At 40.3% G+C, this 12,760-nt stretch overlaps 1 protein-coding gene and 1 pseudogene across 32 annotated transcripts in view; one reads left to right on the top strand and one right to left on the bottom strand.

Moving 5' to 3' along the window:
- Window positions 1-535: 535 nt before the first annotated feature.
- Window positions 536-12,760, top strand: part of FUT8 (fucosyltransferase 8) — a 361,102-nt gene continuing 348,877 nt past the window's right edge. For 10 of the 32 annotated variants that reach the window (XM_086320227.1, XM_086320238.1, XM_086320205.1 and 7 more), the window contains exon 1: window positions 536-671. The gene's annotated coding sequence lies outside the window, so the exon portion shown is untranslated. Of the gene's footprint in view, window positions 672-1,393; window positions 1,896-2,815; window positions 2,896-12,760 lie in introns of those variants that run through there. The other 22 variants (XM_086320240.1, XM_086320215.1, XM_086320233.1 and 19 more) reach the window with 16 other exon arrangements.
- Window positions 571-1,471, bottom strand: LOC147364171 (uncharacterized; annotated as a pseudogene).

Raw genomic sequence — 12,760 nt, 5'->3', positions numbered from 1 at the left:
CTACCACTTAACTGAGAGCTTTTTCTTTAAAGGGCTGATGATAAAAGGTCCAGCAAACCTCTTTCAGAGGAAACTAAACTTCTCGAGGACAGGGAACTTTTTTTTTTTTGAATTAGAAGCATCTTATTTGTATTTCTGTAATACAGTTTCTGGACTCTAAAAAGGTGTCAACAAATATTGTAAATTTATTAATATTATTAGGCAGATTGCAGTCTTGGCAGCCCACCACTGCCTCTTAAATCTCTTTTCTGTGATCCTTTCATACTTGGCATCTAAAAGGCTGCCGATCTTCGCTCTGTGATAGGTTCCCAAGGCATTTACTTAAAAATATCCAAGTCTGGAGAAGTCATTCTTGTCTTTACGGGCACCATTTCGCTTTCTCAAGGTATTGCACCCAGGCTTGGGATCTGGGTCCGGAGGCTACAGGGAAGAGTTCGGTACGGGAAGCTCATCCTCCCGCCCTCCGATTGGCTGACTCGCACTCCACTCACGCGGTTCGTGTCTCTGATTGGCCACCGTAGCACCCCCGCCTCGGCTCGCGACTACTTTGTGTGCCGGGGCGGCGCGCTCAGCTCCTCTGGCTCAGCTCGCCGTCAGGGCTGGACTGGGCTAGCTCTTCGGCCCACTGCTCTGCATCGCGGGCGCCAGGAATTTTCCCGAGTCCGAGCCGGGTAGGAAGCATCCTAGGGAAAAGCTCCCTCCTCCGCCCCATGTTCTCTTTCCCGTACTGAATAAACTTCCGCCTTGGAGGGGTTGTTGCAGCCGCGGGTCGGGGGGAGAGGCCAGGCACCGAACCCAGGCTCTCATGGGGGAGGGGTCTTTCTGTCCGGGCGAATGTGGAAGACCAGCTCTCACAAGATTAAACCGGGCTTCACTATTCGCATGGGAGTGCGATGCCATTCTATGATCGTGTTTTGCAAGCTGCAGTGGAGCGGCCAGACCTGCGCTACGGGGGCTGAGCAGCAGCGATCACTCCTAAAAAGTAGCAAGGAGCCTGCTTCGTATATCCAGTACCAGTGGTACTTAAGGGCCGCGGGCTGAACTGGCACGGGCCGATCCGTTTCCCGGCGGTTGAGAATACGGCATTCCCCGGAGGTGGCGCTCCCGGGAGTGGGGAAGCCCGGCTCCGCTCGCGCCTCCTTCAGCCTTTGGCCTTCAAGCGGTAGAGGGCGGCCTACACTCGTGTCGGAGTCAGCGCCCGTGCGCACAGCGTTGCCGACCCTGCTAGAAGGCTCCCCGTCCCGCTGTGGCCCGCGGCTCAGCCCGGCAGTCGGACGCTGCGGCTACGCGGTCCACGGGCGCGGCGAGAAGGGGGCGGGGAGAAGCCCTGGCACAGGCGGGGGTCGCCGTAGGAGGCAGTGGCCCGCGCATGCGCGCCTTCTCCCAGAAGCTTGGGACGCTGAGGGGGCGCGCGCTCCCATGCGCGCGGGCACGCTTGCTCTAGCCGAGGCTTCCCCGCCTGCGCTCGCGGTCAGAGCCGCTCAGGCGCGTGCGCGTGTTATCTCCGGTAGACCCGAGTAGCCCGGTTCTCTTGGCTCCAGGCCCCCGCCCCTCGCCGCCCCTCGGCCGACCCGTCCCCTTCCTCTCCTCGCGGAATGGGGCCGGCGCTGCTCGGGGTCGCGCGCCCGGGACCCGGCTCGCGCTCGGTCTCGCGCTGTCAGCGACTGCCTGGCTCGCGCCGCCTTGCGCTTTCCCTCAGTCAGTGGCGCCGAAGGCTCCGTTAAGCAGCGACGGCGGCGGTTCCTGTTTCCGTTTCTTCCTCTCCCTTCAGTAGGGAGTAGCATCCTCCACCCAGCCACCCCTCCCACTTCCCCAGCGCGGGGCAGCTGCGGCTGAGGGCTGTAGCGGCGGCGGCTGCTGGGGAACGGCGGAGACCGCCTCTGCTCCCGCCTCGGGTAAGGGGGCGTTTGGGAGCCGGGCCCCGCGCGCCCCGGGGTCTGGAGGTGGGCAAGCGCGGGATCTCAGGAGGCTCCGGGAAGGTGCCTGCCGGCCGTCGCAGCTCTCTTTCCCCCGAGGCGACCCCCGGGCCTTTTGCTGCCACTGCTGCTGCTTATGCAGCGGCTCCGGGGAAAGTGGGGAGGGAGCCCCCGGGACCCTCTGATGGGTGCCTTTGCTTGGCCGCGGGGGTTGCGGGAGGTGGGGGCCGCGGCAGGGGACTAGGGACGCCTGCAGCTTCGGCCGGGGCGTGGAGCGGCTCGGCTGCTGCCCTCGGCGTCGCGCATCCTTGGTTAGGGCAGGGGCCGAAACCGAGGAGAGGAGATGGGGGCGGGGGTGGGAGGTGTCCCTCTTCTCTGCTCTTACCTGCCCTTTCTCCAGCAACTCGCTCTCTTGTGTCACAGACTGTGGGGACAAGCATGCTTGTGCGTTAAGGGCTTTCCTGAGGGGTTCTCCGGGAGGAAATTGGGGAGTGGACCCGTGCAAAGATCCGCTCCCGGCGAGGGGCCAGTGCCAGGGCAGTTTCACGGCTTGAGTGCCGCTGCACCCTCGTTTGACGTGGAAATGATGAGCTGGCGGCTTTAGAGCTCCAAACTTATTTGGGAAGGTTAAATGAGTTCTTAAATATTTATTTATTTAATCTCCAGTTAAAGGAGGTTTGTTCTGCAAGAGTGAGTGGGCTGTCGTGTGCAGCACCTGTTTTTTTTTTTTCTCACAGTGAGGATTGCAATCTTCAGCCACACATAACGTCAGAGACGCAGTGTATTTCTTAAGTTAAATGGCAGTGTCATGGTTAGAATTTATCCCTGGTGAGCTTTAGCGTTTGAGTGAGGCCTTGGATAGAGCAGGGTGTTATTTCTTATTCCCATGTTTCGGTTAGTTTACAGTGGACTTAATCCAGCTCAAGAGTGTGGACCTAGGCAAGCCAGAATCTCCTGTAGAAACACCCCAAACCTCAAGGTAACACAGACTAAATTTCGACAAAAGTTTTCTCTCAGTTTACAGTTAAACTCATCACAAGTAACTGAACTTTGGCTTGGTTCTCTTTAGAAACTGCAAGCAAGGTTTAATTGCAGTTTTTTGCTCCCTTGTTATTCTTGGGGATAAGTGCATATTTATTTTCTTGATTAACTTTTGTTTTTATGCATATTTCTTTTAAAGAAAGCATCATGTAGAAAACTTTTTAGGAGAGAGATTTGCAGTATTATAGAGTTATGCTGAAGTAGTGGAGTAAGTTGTATTCTCTCTTGAAAGTAACTTAAAATTAACCTGAAATCCTATCATATATAATAAAGCCTTGTACATTGCTAGCCTTGTGAAATATACCATAAAATGCACATAGTAAATCTTCGTTTGATTTATACCTACTACAATAGTAAGGATAAGGTGGGAATTCAAAGATTTGAAATTATGATTTTATAGCTTAGTATGTAAAAATGCAGGGTGTTAGAAATGAATAGGATTTAAGGAACATAGAAGGGTGGTTTGGAGGCGTGAATTTTCCTTTTCCTGCTTTATCAACTGAGAATTCTACTTAAATTGCTGAACAGCTGGAATGAAAGTTGCATAGATAGCAGAAACAGATGCAAAAATGTGTTTTTGATTAAGTAGTCAGTTAACATGAAGAATATCTTGTGGTTTATTAAGACAGTGATTCAAAATAATTTACATAAAACATAGCATTATATAGATTGTACTTTAGGATGTTCTTAAATTGAAATAGACACTTAAAGTTGTTTTCCTTCAAGTCAGTTTTGAGAGAGAGAATTGAAAAACAGTAACTTAGATTACATTCTGCAGTGTTTGGTTACAAGTTTTAACTAGTTATTTTAAGGCACTGGAGTGTCTTTAAAAGTGGTGAATTGTTAAATCACTAGTGGCTTGGAAAAACTTGTGTTCCTTGTTTATTTTTTTAAGTGCCCGTTATATCAGTAGGTTGGTCTGGAGGGGGAGCTAGTGCCAAAGCAAAGCATGGCTTAATATATGTTTGAACTTTTTCAAACACCCCAAACCAGATTTTTATGACCAGAAGAAAGAGAAATTTAATTTTTAGTTAAAGGAGTAAAGGAATTGATAATGAATATATATCTTATCTGTCAATAGTTACTTGTGGAGTATATATATTGTATATTACAAATTAGTTAGTTTTTTTCGTGATCTGAAAATAAATGCATAAGGTTTGTTAAATTTCTCATTTTAAACCTCTGAAAGTTGGTCCCCAAACTTAGGGTATATGATGACAGATTCTTAAACTTATTACGCATTGCATCAGAAAGGAAGAGTATCTGTTAACCCTTTGTGCATGTTGTATCTTCTTAAGTTTTTTCTTTATAATATCTATAGTCCAAACATTTCAAAAGAGCTTCAAGTAGAGTCTTATAAGAGCAAAGATATCAAGCATGTAGTATTTAGCTAGGTATTTATCAATAGCTAGGTATTTATTGATCAATAAATACCTAGCTAGGTATTTATCAAAAGTAAAGGTAATTGCAATAAAAAAAAATGGGTCCTTTAAACATCTGGAGATCTGGAAAGCAGGATCCCAAGGTCACTTCTTAACATCTCTCTCCTGCAATATAATGCAGTGAGTCCATCTGATCTGTGAAATCGAACTTGTGCATTTGAATATGAAGCAGTAATTTTTTTGATCTGTGGCACTTTATTTAGGTTTCTGAACTGCAATCAGTTTTGATTTTACTTCTTACGGTTCACATATTCTTCCAAATTCGAGGTTAGGATTGATTGTGTGTATATTAAAATCAGAATATTTTAGTTTTCTGAGGGTAGTAGTTGGGCTGTTCTCCGTTGCTGTTCATTGTGTAAATAGAATTTTGGTGGTGGTAAAATAAAAAAGTAGATTCTTTGAAAGGAATGAAAATATCTGTGAGATACAGAATAGTGAGGTGTTTACTGTTTTTAAAAAGTTAATGCTATAAATTAATCAGTTTAAGATATTCTAGAATATTTTCATATATGTTTTTCATTTCTTTAATGGTTCTTTTTAATTCACTGCACAGTATTAGTAAATCTGTTGGTTTAATTAAATGGTGAACATACCCATTTCATATTATAGCACACTTATAAAAGTAAAAGCATTTTCATTTCATAATCATAAAAGCAAATGTAAAAATAAACATGAAATTAAATTTCTTTACTTAAAACAAAATTGAGATTCTAAGCAACTCTGAAACCAGCATAATTTTTCTACTCAGGCATCAATACTAGTCCTATTGGTACTTTGCAAATGAGATATATCAATCTCCAGTCTTCTGTAGTCAACAGTAGTATTGTAGATATAGGATTTAGAGGATAAATACCAAGTTTCCCTTGGTTCTCCTGTTGATGATTCTCTGGCTTATATTTCTGTACCATATAGTATATGGTTTTGCAGTTTGAATTGATATTGAATTGTACTATTGAATTGTAGCTTGTTATAATGAAAGAAACATGTCTAAAAGTAAAGAATAATTACGACTGATTCTTTTAAAAAAGACCGTTTAAAATTCAGAGCAGAAGAAGGTTATATGGGTATATATGTATATAAATTTTTAACAGATTAGTCTCAAGTCTCAACCTTCCTTTCTCTCTACATTCTACTTTCCTGATTACATCTCCCCTTCTCCAACCATCCTCTATCATCCTGTGATTTTCTCTTTGGGATAATTAGGAATCAAACCAATAAAATGAACCATATCATTCATTTGGCATAGTTTTTTTCTTCCTTGATTAAATGACTTTATATCAGTCTGTATAATATTTTAAAGATAAAGCCCATATGGACTTTATGCAGTACTCTAGATTTTTCTTTTAATGGAAGAAGAGCAAATATGGCCTGTGAATTATGCCGTGTATTTCAGTACAAGAGTTATTCATGCTCTTTATAGAAAGCAGAGCTATTGAGTTAATTTCATTTATTTTTTTTTTAAGATACAGGCTTTATTTGCTAAAAACCCAATATTACACTCATTTACTACTTTTAAAAAAATATCTTTTTGTGATAATTTTTTGTCAGAAGAGAACATGTGACAAGGAAATGTGTTGAATTTTAAGTTTAAAAAAATTGACAAATTGACAAATAAGGCTAGAACAGATGTAATTCAAACTTGCTTTTGCTATCATTCTCTTTTCTTTTGTATTGATTCTATAGTATAACTTCTTCATTTAAGCACTGGAATAAAGCTTTGAAGATCACTCCTGAAATGCTCTCCTGTATTTGTTGTATCTAAGAACTTGGGTTTTTTTTTTTGGAAATTAAACTAATTCAGGGATAAACTGAATAAACATGATTTAACATATTTACGTTAAGAAGATCAGGCTTAATGTTTCTACTCGTCACAGTCTCAGTGACTGGTAGGTGTAAATAAGGTTCATATTAGAAAATAATAAACTATTGATGTTAATCTTTGATGTAAATGGGACATTAAGCTCATGTTTATTTTAGCATCTCAGTTATGAGAAGTGTTACATCATGTGAGTTGTAAATGCTGTAGCTTTCTGTTTGTAAATGAACACAAGTGAAGGGAAAATGGAAGGTTGTTCCATTTGATTTACCCCAAATATATAACTAAAATGAACCTGTTTTGTGTCTGTGTAAATCTTATTTTTTTAAGACTGTTACTGAACCATGAACGAGTTTTAAGTTTTTACTAATTTATGGCTGGCTGTTTATATCCCTTAGATGAGATAAATGCCGTTTAATATGACTTAATACCTAGAGCTTTAGAATAAATTTGTCTGTAGTAAAAATGGTATTTACAAACCATCAAGCTGTAAAAGCATCCCAGTGTTATTAAATGAGTTAATATTCCATAAGCTAGCTTTTAAAATAACTTTTATAGTTTTTAAGATTAATTTATTGTAATATCTTGATAAATAGTAAAGGTGGAAAAATATAGTTTTTAGCTTTTATATTTCATTCATTGTCTCAGCCTTAGGTAAGCTTGAGACCAGTGAGGTGGGAGACTGAGAGAGGGGATGTACTGGTTGATGAACCTTCTTTCTTTAGAGGTGAGGGAGATTTCTTTTTCAGTTTTTTCCACTCCATCCACTCCCTTCATCTCCCTGTTTATCATCTGTCTTCTTTTCCAACAGTGGTGAAAAATCTGGGAGTTTGCCACCTTTGCAGGATTTTTTTTTTTTTCTTTCTTAGAGTTCATAGAATATTTCCCGGTAGAACATTAGCTTTTATGTTAACAATAATTTTATTATAATGGCCTCATTCTCTTGCAGCAGTAGGCAAGAGACTGGAAGAAATTCAGGTTGATGTGGGGTTTAATTATTGAAAGTCACTCAGTTGTGTCTGACTCTTTGCAACCCCATGGGCTATATAGTCTGTGGAATTCTCCAGGCCAGATTACTGGAGTGGGTAGCTATTCCCTTCTCCAGGGAATCTTCCCAACCCAGGGATGGAACCCAGGTCTCCCCCCACTGCAGGTGGATTTTTCACCAGCTGAGCCACCAGGGAAGCCCAAGAATACCGGCGTGGGTAGTCTATCCCTTTTCTAGTGGATCTTCCCGACCCAGGAGTTGAACCGGGGTCTCCTGCATTGCAGGTGGATTCTTTACCAACTGAGTTACCAGGGAATCCCAATTCATTATTAATCATTTATTAATGATTTTGTATAAAAAGGGATATGGGAGGTGTTCATTGTTAGGAGTCCTGTGTCAGTCATATTATTGTTCTGCTTACTGTTAAATACATGGCAGTCCCTTCTTCTATTTCTTGAAATGCAGTCTTATGCCTTCTCTGTTATTTCTGTCGTCGTCTATGGAGTTTCTGACTACACGGAATTTGCTTTTTAGAATGTCTCTTTACCTCCTTTGTCTGCCTCATTTGAATAATTTAATGTTAAAAAAAACAAAAACAAAAACTAACAAACCCAAACAGTAGGAACCTATGTCCACTGAAGAGAACAGCTCTGAAACGAAAATGGACAGTAATGTTCTCCTTTCATGGGAGTAGTTTTAGCAGATTTAAGCCAGTTACTGTGGAATATTCACAAGGAGAAAGTGTATATTTGATGATTAGGGCCCTAGTCATTAGAGATCTGACTGATTCAATTTCTCTAACATATGGAATTGTACCTGAAAGAGATACATTCAGTAGAGATTGTAATTTTTTTTTTGTATGTATTGAGTTTTGTGAGTAACTACTTAATTCAGTCAGTTACCAAATGACAAAAGGTTGTAATTTTGAGAAAAATATATTCTTTAAAATTAGAACTTAAGCCAGGGTAAATATTTTGTTTTCTTTTTGCAAGTTTCAAATTTTTCTTTATCTTTTAGAAAGTTATTGAAATTTTAGGGTTTAGAAGGTGGTAATTAAAGCTCTTGAGTCAAAAAGTCTTTAGCATTGGTGAAAAAAGCCTCAGTGACATGAGAAAGGTAGATTTACTGAGTAATTCTGACTGCTTCCTCTAACATGATTATGCACATCTGGGCCTTCACCAGTTAGAACTGTTTGTTTTTAAGATCCAAGCAGTAGATTACCAGCTTGATACTTACAGGTGTAAAGCATTCATAGAATGAATGATATAATGTTATTTTTAATTTGTAAGTAAATGAGGACTATGCTTCTTGTGCTGAGTAGGCTAAAGAGTTGTATACCTAATAAGGATGTACAAATAATAAACTAAAGAAACTTGCTAATATGCAGTTAGGAATGGTTCCTGTTATTAGTGTTTATAATGGCACAAATTATAATGGTGAAAATGAAATCAACGAAGAACTCTGTCTTGGAGCAGTTTGTTAGATAAGAGCACATTCTCTGTTCTATAACTGTCTGCAGAAGTTCACTTAGAGCCATGCAGAATCCTACCTAAAAGGAAATAATGATCAACAACTAAAGTGTTTTTGCAGGAAATGTGCATGTTTTTTCTGTGTATATTTGCCCAGTGCCTATCACCTTCTCTTTCCGTATCAAATATAAGGTTAGAAAGTAAGGTATTTAACTTTTGAAAAATCTGAAGGGAAAAGGATCTGAAGTTTGGAAAAGGCTGGTTTCTTCATGTTTTAGTACTTCTTTTTGACATAAAATTTTCGGAGAGCTCCACAGTTGTGAAGCTAAAATCTGAGTTCTTTCTTAGTAATTTTTTGGATTGCTTTATTGAAGTTTATTGGACAGGGAGGCCTGGCATACTCTGGTTCATGGGGTTGTAAAGAGTTCGACATGACAGTGACCGAACTGAACTGATTGAAGTTTAATTTGTATATCATAAAATTCACAATTCAAATTTTAGTAAATTTATATAGTTGGTGTCTCAGTGGTATAGAACCTGCCTGCTCATGCAGGAGATGTTGTTCAGTCCCTGGGTCGGGAAGACCCCCTGGAGAAGGAAATGGCAACCCACTCTAGTATTCTTGCCTGAAGAATTCCATGGACAGAGGAGCCTGGTGGGCTACAGTCCATGGGATTGCGACTTCGTGACTAAACAAAAATAATATAGTCGTACAACAGTTATCACAATCCAATTTTAGAACATTTTTGCCTCCAGAAAGTGCCCTCTTGCCCGTTAGCCCAACCCCTATTCCTGCCCTCAGCTCCAGGCAACCACTTGTCTGTATTTTGTCTCTGTAGTTTTGCGATTTATAGAAATTAGACATTAATGGAGTCATATAGTAAATGGTCTTTTGTTTCTTGGCTCTTTTCATTTAGTATGGATTAAGAATGGATAAAGTAGAAAAACTTTAAGCTTGGAATCTAGAGACCTGGATAGGAGTATTCTCTCTGCCACCCAGATGTATAAACTTGGGTAAGCTATTTGCCCTCTCTGGGCCTCTGCTTCTTTCTCCATCAAGTGAATTATTTTGATTTTCTTCTAGTTTGGTTTTCACACCTTGGTAGACATTCACTGACCTTTCCCTGGAACATACCTTAACTCTTTCCCTTAACACTTTATGTCTGCATACGTTTTTTCTGAATCAAAAACAAGGCTTATGGTCTTAAGAGGTGACTCAGCAATGGACAAATATGAGACTGCCTTGAAGCATCAGGATGACTGATTAAACCTTTTCTTGGGCATTTTTTAGTTCATATGTACAACTTGAGAATAGGGATAGTCTTAATTGCTGAGTTAATAATTAAGACTTTTGAAGAAAATAAAAGCAAAGTTGAATAATTGTCAGAGGTAGGGCTTTAAAAGTGATGGAAGCTTCTTAGGAACGTAGGAAAAAATTACACTTTTTAGTTATTTTTTCTTCTGGAAGTAGAAAGTGGAGTAGAGCATTTTTAGTTAAGTTTGAGCCAAATTGGGCTCCAGGAAGAAGAGCCAAAGGAGATATATGGCTACTGTTGGGAAGACTGTCCTAGGGCTCATCTGGAGGCAAAGCTGACAGATAACATTCAGGTGACAAATTAGGGGAAAAATATGTATATAGGGAATTAAAAATTAGGGGTGTGCATGTGTATACGTATGTGTAGCAGGTATAGACCACAGACTGAGTAGGCTGGTATCAGGTATATGCCAAGGGTGTAATTTTCAGTGTAGTATAGTAAAAGATAGGGCATTGAAAAATAACTAGCTAAATTTAAAAATGAGAGTGCTGTGACTACTTTTAAATATTCAATAATTTTGACTTTTAGAAACTATCAGAGGTTCTTATATCATCTGCAGTAGTAGGAAGTATGGCTATTAAATGATTGAACCTTTATTTTTATCCAACGTAGTAGAGTATACGAGTGGTGACCTACAAAGCAGGCCTTGTAGAGGAGGGGAATGTAGCTGTAAATATATTTTACTGATGCTGTCATTAGAGCAGCATAAAAAAATCTGTTCATGCTTTATAGTCACACTTTTTGCTTGAAATGGTATTTTTATTTTAAATAAATCGTCTTATGATAACCAAATATATCCCCAAATCAAACCTGTATTAAGTGAAGATTTTTCACTTGATAGTATTATAAAGGTTGTGTTCAGACTTTAAAGGAGTTCCAAAAGTAGAATCCCAAAGCTTATTGTGCAGTGGCAGCATTCTAGGAATAAATTTAAAGCTTTCTAAGGTGACTGTTTTTATGACAATAATATTCTTTTGAATATATGCTATACTACGTATTTTTAAAATGTCCCACTGAAATTGTGACCTCATGGACTGTAGCCTACTGGGCTTCTCTGTCCATGGGATTCTCCAGGCAAGAATACTGGAGTGGGTTGCCATTTTCTTCTCCAGGGGATCTTTCCCACCCAGGGATCGAACCTGGGTTTCCTGCATTGTAGGCAGATTGTTTATTATCTAAGCCACCAGGGAAGCCCACATATAAAATACCTAAATATAAATTATGTAATTGAAAAAATTTCAGTGTAAACGAAGGGGAAACTTCTTTCTATAACTTATGAAGCTTTAAAATGTTAAGGATAATCATCATTCATATTTTCCCAGGGAATTTTAATTTTCAATCATAATAATAAGTGACAGCTGTCAGAAGGTATAGCCATTTCTACATTTAGAATTCTTTTTCTTTATACGAAAGAAAGTGAAAGTGTTAGTTGCTCAGTCATGACTGACTTTTTGCGATGCCGTGGACTGTAGTCCTACAGGCTTCTTGGTCCATGGGATTCTCCAGGCAAGAAAACTGGAGTGGGTTGCCATTCCCTTCTCCAGGGGATCTTCCTGACCAAGGGATCAAACTAGGGTCTCCCACACTGCAGGTAGATTCTTAACCATCTGAGCCACCAGGGAAGCATAATTCTCTCAAATACTTGTCCTTAAGAAAATAGCTACTAGGGATTTGTTGAATAATCAGATACTACTTTGATATTTAAGCAAAACACCTAGCTAGACTAGGAACATTAAAGCAATAAAAATGATTAATTTCTAAGTTTTAATAAATTCTTAAAGGGTGCTGCAAAATACTTAACATTTGTTTAACAATTCTTTTCTGACTGACTTCCTACAGGGGCTCTTTCAGACCTTTTCTACCTCTTTCCTAGCCTGTAATGGTATACTGCTCTCGGACTTTGCAGGTTATTTCACTTGCTTTTTTTTTTGAAAAGCGTAAGACGGTTAAGACCATCAAACAGAGGCTTCCTCAGCTTTGCTTTTCTTTATTAGTAAATTGTGTAATTTCCCCTCCCCTGTACCATTTGGTGTCAGGGATGTGTCCTTTAGGCTTTCACGACTACTTCATGACCGTTTGTATCCCAGCTACTCTTTAGAATGGGACTTTTCTGGTGGCTCAGTGGTGAAGAATCTGTCTGCAATACAGGAAATGCGGGTTTGATCCCTGGATTGGAAAGATCCCCAGGAGAAGGAAATGGCAACCCACAGCAGTATTCTTGCCTGGAAAATTCCATGGACAGAGGAGCCTTGTGGGCCACCGTCCATGGGGTCACAAAGAATTGAGCATGACTGAGCTACTGAGCACACAAGAGATTAAAAACAAAATTCAGTGTCGAACATTCTGTAACAAGATGAAGCTGTGCTTGTTCAAGTACCTTTAGAATATATAGGTGCATTAAGTTCATTCCTTTATCATTTTAATTTCAGTTTCTCCTAACAGCATCTTTACTGGCCTAAAAAAAAAAAGGCAACAACAAAACCCCAAACCACTTTTCCTTATTCTTTCTGCCACTTCCTCCATCCTCTGTTCCCTGCCCCCGACCCCAGCTTCTTTTGGTGTTACCCACAACCCAAAGTAAAAGCAGTATGTCTCTTGTTTTAATTGTTCTACCTTCTTTTTCAGTAAAACTATTCTCCTTGTCTTTATTAATGACCTTCTGAACTGCCAAACAGAGGCATTTCTAGTATTAGTTTTAGCTTTTTAATTTTTCAGATCAGACAGTGTAAATCCCTTCTCCTGATTTTCCTTATAACTCAGTAGTCCTGGTTC

Source organism: Bos grunniens, chromosome 10, assembly GCF_055505025.1.
Source record: "Bos grunniens cultivar Pamir isolate PY7600 chromosome 10, Bosgru_T2T1.0, whole genome shotgun sequence".
Taxonomy (NCBI): domain Eukaryota; kingdom Metazoa; phylum Chordata; class Mammalia; order Artiodactyla; family Bovidae; genus Bos; species Bos grunniens.
The sequence above is the reverse complement of the archived record's forward strand: the minus strand, read 5'-3'. Positions and strand labels throughout refer to the sequence as shown.